Source organism: Cryptomeria japonica, chromosome 5 (assembly GCF_030272615.1).
Source record: "Cryptomeria japonica chromosome 5, Sugi_1.0, whole genome shotgun sequence".
In the NCBI taxonomy this organism is placed as follows: domain Eukaryota; kingdom Viridiplantae; phylum Streptophyta; class Pinopsida; order Cupressales; family Cupressaceae; genus Cryptomeria; species Cryptomeria japonica.
This window is the reverse complement of record NC_081409.1, coordinates 623,480,306-623,488,449: the sequence shown is the minus strand read 5'-3', so window position 1 is coordinate 623,488,449 and position 8,144 is coordinate 623,480,306.

The window sequence follows — 8,144 nt, the reverse complement described above, 5'->3', positions numbered from 1 at the left end:
CTAGTACCTATATTGTTGCCTCTATCCATTCTACCAGAGCCTCAACTTGTCTTGGTGCCCATACCTACACTGGCATCGCTACTGCTATCGTCCTCTATCCCCTTCCTCCTCTCTCGGATAATCACTGCCTACCCCTAGCTCCTCCACCTCCTCCTCCCTCCCTTGGACCATCTCCCTCCCCTTTGACAATCTCATCAACCAATGGTGCAACCTCATTAGCCTCCAACATCCTAAGCATGGTCAACCAAATAGGTCTGTGTGCATCCCACCATACCATGTAAGCACCTATACACCTAGGATCTTCTATCTCTAGGCCCTCCTCCTACACAACTGGTTATACTCTGGTCCAACTCAGTCAGACCTCATAAGGCCTACCACATCCCCCCATGTAGCGCTCTCCCTGGTAATCTGTGGATGCTTGCGCTTGTATCCTACTATGTCCTACCAGATCATGAATTGCCTCATAACTCGATGAGGAAGGTACAGATCAATCATGTGTACAATCCAACTGAATAACCAACATTGTGTTTGGACCCAGGCAAGCAAAATATTCAGATGCAACCTCTCACAATCACAGAATGGTCACCATTTAAACTCCATAAGCTCATAAAAAATCGACCTCCAAAACCATATGGCACCGACTCGAGTATAATGCAAAAGTCCTCTTTATTTTTCAATGTAGGGCTACCTCCTTTGTCGATCATGTATGCCAATTGGCTGTGTGACTGCAATGTGCTCCCATGTCCATATATGTAGGAGTGTCACGCTGGTAGAGGTTCTTATAACCTCAGTATGGACACATATGCGTATCATGATAAATTTTCCCCAATATGGTAGCACGCCACGCATATTGCACCCCATACTCCATCATATAATACAAACACCTCAACCATCTTATAGAAAAACCATGTTTTCTTAAGTCTAGCATCATGCATCCATTAATCAAGATGCATATAAACAAAATGAGACACAAAATCCCCTGATGTGGCTCCATCACTGGCTCCAACACCATCCACATGCGATCCATGGGTAGATCATTAATATCACAAATACTATGCCTGTACCACTCAGCTCCATCTAACTGATACTTTGGAATCATGCCTCTAATGGGTACCTTTAGGATCCACCACACATCTAGAAGAGTGATGTTGGCTTAACCTGTTGGTAGGTGAAAAGTACACATCTCATTGTGCTAGCACTCCACTAGTGCAGTCATCATAGATGCATGGCAGTGGATCTGAGGCCACTACGTGACGAATCCTAGAGCATGCCATGACAATGTATCCTGATCATCCCCTATTAGCTGAAAACATAATGCAATCATCGGAGGCCAATTCTCCCATGACCCTATGATTGTAGGATCCTCTCGCGATCATGCAAACCACCTCATTAGCCCTTTGATTCTAGCCTATCCTAGCCTTGTTGATTGAAAATTTTGTCGACTCGAGAAGAGTTTACAAATTTGTGGTTTCAACCACAGTAACAAAAGATTATATCTCTCCTAATTATTAAGGGAAAGCTACCCTATGATTCACTACTTTGTTCTAATAAAATAAGGTACAAATTCCTAACTCTTATTCTAACATAGGTGGTATGTCATCTTATCCTCTTTTTTCAAGAAAGATGGTATTCTTTTCCTCTCTTTTTAGGAAAGAATTTACAATATAGAGCAGCAAAAATTCTTAAAATTCCTTTGTTACAAATTATCTTGGAAATCAATAACAATATAATATAGATAAGTAAAGAAGTAAGGTATTCATAAAGGCACAAAGTCCTATGTTGCTTCTTCGGGACTGGAAAGAGTGCTTAAGCTCAAAGTCTTAAATTCACTATTGTCTTATCAACTTTTTTATAATTTCTTCTATAACCCAAAGAGTTAACTAAGAACATCAAAATAAATCTCAAAGTATTTAATATGATTCCTAGCTTCACCTTTGATAATGCTTTTGTGAAGTAGTAAGATGAAGCTCAAAGTCTTCAAGTTACCGTTTCCTTTTCCAAAATAATACAATCAAGCGAAAAGTATTCAAAGTGAAACCTTAATATATATGTATCAATTATTTTTACTTGAAATATCAAAATGAAGCACAAAGTCTTCAAAATGATAATATGATCACCAATTCCCAATTTTAACAACAATAGTCAAGATATGACACAAAGTTCACAAGTTAGCAATTGCCTCTACACTTTAATAATATTTTCTCAACACACCTTCACTTGAGTAAATAAGACTTTATAATGAAAATGACATAAGAAAACTCTCACCATAAACACAAATTAATCCAACACAAAGTTTGGATGCCAAAATCTTTCTTCTTATTTCATCAAATTTGCAAAATCATAAGAGGTATACAAAGTTTCACTTTTTCTCTTCACTTCAGCAGAGTTTCTCCATATAGATTAGGGTTAATAGATACCTATTGCAAAGAGAAACCTCATATTTATAGAGGAGAGGTGTAGCATGAAACTAGGAAATAACTATGACTAATTCAAAGAAGAGTCCTAATAGACTTTGGACTCGTGCATTGCATGAGTGCAAAAACTACATACAAAATTGTCACTGAAGGTGTGAATGTCCATTCTGATAATTCTTCATGAATTGTTGGTGTAAATAATTATTCATCATGGATATTATTACAGCTTACTTAAGTTTACTTAGGAAATGCATTTCATAGTAGTTTGGGTATGAGACACTTGGGTGTTTGTGCCACATTGGGATAGTGTGTGTAGGAGAATTTCCACCTTTTATAGTGTTGATCTTGTTGTTACACTCCACATTCAGTGGGTGATCCACCTCACATGGACTATTATATTGTTTCTCCTACCTACCTACACCTATTTCCTACCTACCCACACCTATTTCCTACCTACCCTTGTTTCTTATTGAGCCACATGTCATTTTTGTGTGCTCACATATCCATATAGCCTTACCTATATAAGTAGGCTCATATTCATTGTATGAAATGCTAAATGATCCAGTTGATCATATTTTTCATCTTGATAGAATACAGTTTATTTCTATCATCTATTTTGTTCTCTCTTATTTGTGCTTTCCATTTCCTCTTAATCTTGGCAAAATCTCACATGGTATCAGAGCTGGTCCATGTCTCACATGGTATCAGAGCCATTAGAGTGTCATTGGTTTGCCAATTGAGAGAAATTTGATGCTATTTGGGGTTTGCATTTTGGAATTTTCTATTACAGGTTATTATTGAAGCTTGATGGATCAAATCTAAGGTTACCATTGGATTGAGGAGGTCCAAGAAAGTCAGTTTTGCCTTTTGTTTCATCCAAATCGGACTTTAGAGGCCAAATCTAGAGGCATTTGAAGTTTGAAGCCGCGATGGAAATTTTCCAGAAATTATAATTTTGCACGCGATTTTCAAATAACGATATCTCACTCATCCGAACTCCTTTTTTAGAACAATTTTTTTTGTTTTGGGGTAGAATTTCATGATTTGTAAAGTGGTGTAGGATTTTTCTGATTTTCAGATACATGTTTTTTAGAAATCATGAAATCCCAATTTTTACAACTTTGGAGGCTTCATTTGGGCTCATATGGACTCCTTTTCAGGTGCCCATTTTTTTGAAAGTGCATATTTTTTCATCTACTTTCATAATCTATCATTTGTTTGCAGTGATTTTAAGTAGAAATTGTACTTTCAATATTTGGCCTTTTTTGGCATATTTGGTACTTGCATTTTTCTTGGATCTCAGTTTAGATCACTAGCAGTATTTGTTGAAGTCTCTTAGATCTCATTTTGAGAAGTTGTAAATTGAAATCAGAAGTCCACTTTACCTTGTTTTGCAAGTGGCCCATTGTATATGCACTAAGTATAAAGTGCCAAAATCACCATTTTGGGGGGTTTCTTGATTGAGTGAATTTGGGGGGGTGTCTCTTGTACTTTTGTGCTCTTGTGTTCCTTCCTTTTTGCTGCTATGGGTTCTTCTAAGTTTCCTCTCTTAACTTCTCATAATTATGCTACTTGGAAAATTGATGCATGGAGTAAACTTATGGAAAAAGGACTAACTCATTACATTGATGGAACTATTGTTGATCCCGTTGATCCTAAGGTTGATCCAGTTGGTCACTTGGATTGGCTCACTAAAAATATCATGGCAATTGGTAACTTAAGAAAGTATGTATCAAAGGATCTCATTTTTCATATTGAGAAGTGTACTCTAATCAAGGATGCTTGGAAAATGTTTCAAGACTTGTATGGTCAAGTTGATGAGATTGGGGGATATCAAATTGATAGTGATCTCACCATGTTGGATCCCAAGAAATTTGATACTATACAAGATTATGTCACTAAGGCAAATGAGTTGAGGGCACAACTTAAAGATTGTGGCATTGATAAGAATGATACTCAATTGATATTCAACTTGATAGGCAAGCTTCCACAAGAATATGCAACATTTGTTTCTAGTTTCCAAACCCATAGGATGACAATGGGTTCAAGCTACACAATGCCTACATTTGATGCTTTCAATGAAATGTTGATGATGGAACAAACTAAGTTGATAAGCATGGGCATTCTTAAGGCTTCTAAGTCTCAAGCATTAGAGGAAAATCAAGGGAACAAAGGAAATCAAGGAAAGGACAACTCAAACAAGAAGAAATGGCAATCAAAGCTAAGGACAAAGCACCATCTTCTCCACAACAAGGAGATTCATCCTCTTCCAAGAGGGATAATTCACCAAAGAGGGAGAGACCTACTTGTGCCTATTGTAAAAAGTTTGGTCATCAGGAGCGTCATTGCCATTCTAAGAAGATTGATGAGCTCACACATATCATCAAAAAGCATAACATTGATTTGCCTAATGTCTACAAGAAAGATGGTTCATCAACTTCCACTTCCTCACATTCAAAAGGAAAAGGGAAAGCATTCATGGCTTCTACAAGTGGGAAGACTCACTCTTTTGGGACAAGAAAAGGAAAAGCTCTATGTGCTACTATCAGTCATGATTCAGAGAGATGGCTTCTAGATTCAGGGGCTTCTCATCATATAGCATCTTCGTAGTCTATGTTCTCTACATTTGAGCCTTGCACCATGCTGCAGATTTTGATGGGCAATCATACATACATGTATGTCATTGGGAAAGGATCTATTGACATTGGGGACAACTCCTTCAATGATGTGTTGTGTGTACCCCACTTGAGAAACAATCTTCTTTCCATCTATCAAATCACACATGGGGCAACTAGGAAAATTGTGGAGTTCACACCCGATTCAGTTATCATTAGAGACTTGGAGAGTAGAGCTATCATTGCGACTGGGGTGGTTGATCATGCATCTTGGTTGTACTCTTTTTCAGATTTTGGTCCTATTGATAAGGTTGGTTCTTCCTATGTTGATGATTCAGATTTTGAGGAGAACTTTGGGCATTTGAACTTGGGGATTCTCATGTGTGACCCTGTTCTTGAGCCTTGCATTTCATCTCCTTCTATTGATATCACACTACCTATTGCACCTGATGATGTAGCTAGTGCGACGGTTAAATGCCTTCTTATCATTTAGTGCAACAAGATATTTCATGTCTTCCAGCTTCAAATTCATGGGATGGTTACTTGACAGACATTGCAAGTTTGTTTATGGAATCCTACATTGTACATTTGGGAGACATCATTGATGACATTCATCTTCTCTTTGATGAAGATGATCCTTCTTTGATTGTTGTGAGGGAACACTCTGACCCTCTTGTTCATTCTCTATAGGATCATTCTTTCCAAGTTGACATGATTATGGATACTTATGTACAACAGTTGGAGGAGGTCTCTTTATCTTTTGAGGAGACATGTGAGTCTTTGGGACATGTTCTACATCCATCTCCACTAGATCTTGGAGTGCCTTTTTCAGCAGTGTGGCACAGTTTACCACCTTTGGAGGGGGTACCTTTTAGCATCGACATGGGGACACTTGAGCAATTTTCAGAGATTCCTTTCATCATGAGTTTTCTTCATACATCTTCCCTTCATGATTGGGGAGACTTCATGGATACACCTTTGGTTTTGTTTCTTCCTAAGGGGAGGAATATTGTTAGACGTTCGTGGAGCAGTTTCTTCATACATTGAGCTTCTATCATTGGTGCAGATTCCACATTGAGGGGGGGCTTCCTAGCTTCTCTTCTTCTCTCATATGGGGGGGGACTTTTTCCTCACATGGGGTTTTGTCCTTCACATACTTCTATGAGAGTTCTTTGTATCTAGTTTTCATCTCTCTTTTGGGGGAGGGTTTTTTCCCATTGGGTTTTTCTCTCTTTCCCCACTTTGTGAGAGATTTCATTGCATTGGTTTCCATGCATTTGCATTTGTACATGGGTACCTAACATGGCCTAGTAGCCGGGACCCATCTTGCATTGCTTAGTTGCATTGTAGACTTAAGTGCATTCCCCTAAGTTTCACTTAAGAGGGGCTGTTGGTGTAAATAATTATTCATCATGGATATTATTACAGCTTACTTAAGTTTACTTAGGAAATGCATTTCATAGTAGTTTGGGTATGAGACACTTGGGTGTTTGTGCCACATTGGGATAGTGTGTGTAGGAGAATTTCCACCTTTTATTGTGTTGATCTTGTTGTTACACTCCACATTCAGTGGGTGATCCACCTCATGTGGACTATTATATTGTTTCTCCTACCTACCCACACCTATTTCCTACCTACCCTTGTTTCTTATTGAGCCACATGTCATGTTTGTGTGCTCACATATCCATATAGCCTTGCATATATAAGCAGGCTCATATTCATTGTATGAAACGCTAAATGATCCAGTTGATCATATTTTTCATCTTGATAGAATACAGTTTATTTCGATCATCTATTTTGTTCTCTCTTATTTGTGCTTTCCATTGCCTCTTGATCTTGGCAAAATCTCACATGAATTCCTCTAACTTTTGAAAAGATAATTTCATTGGTTCCTAATCAGGTCCTTTTGTGTGACTTTTAATGGCATTGACTCGGGTGATTGAATCTCTAAGGTTCACACAGATTTTTTGCGCTTCTTCAAAAGTGAGGCTAGATCATCCAGATTAACTTGGATATCCACTAGCTTGTCAATTGAGAACATTGAGAAAGTTTGTTTATCAACCTCTTCACTAATCATCAAATTGGATTATTTAACAATAGCGTCTTCATGGAGGGTCTTTTGATTATCATCAAGGAAAGTGCAAGGAAGAGATGAAATCTTTTGGATGATGTCTAAATCCCTTTCTAGTTACATTTTTTCTGTGCTTTCCTCAAATCTTTTATAACCACCTCAAGAACATTCATCTAATTTTCCAGTATCCCCTGTTGCTCAATGTACATTTCCCTTGAAGGATTCACTTCATTATCAACTAGAATATCAAGCTAGAAATCTTCTAACTTCAACCAAGAGTCGAAGTCCTTCTCATGTGCTTCTAATTCATTAAAAATTAAATTCAAAGTTATATCAATTTCAATTTTTACCTCCTCCAGATTGTTGACAAGAGTAACTGTTAAACATAAGAGATGTGTTCCCTGACTCAACAATCTATCCATCCATTCACCAACCATTCTACCATGAGAATTCACCTTTTCAGCTTGTCTGACAATTTGTTCATCCACTAAAGAAGTGACTGGCTCAACTACCTCTAAAGATTTGGTAATCTTGATCAGGACCTCTATGAGATGATCAACTTTTTTCTTCATCGTATCTTTCTTCACTTTTTCTTCATTGAACATTGTCACAAGGTGCTAAAAATAATTTTGAGCATCTTCTATCGTACCTTCATGCATTTGTTTTCCCAAATCAATCCTCCTGATGATGTAATCAGTAGGCTACACTGTTTCAAGATCTATATTTGGAGGAGGAATAACCATCTCCACATATTTATTCTTTGATTCATCTACCTTCACCCTAAATAGAGTTTTAGCCTTCTTCTTACCCTTTGGTTTAACATGCACCAATTGATTAAAATCAAAATCATCTGGAGATATGGTTTGCTTCTTCCTCTTGGGAGTGTTAGATACTAGCCATGGTGGAAAGGAAGCATCCTCATCCACTCCAGAAGTAAGAACTTGTGTAACCAATTCATGTATCTGAACAATAGTAGTAACAATGGGTAAAGACAAAGTAACAATGGCAGGTGTGTTTGAAACATAAGAAACCTATGGGGGAGCC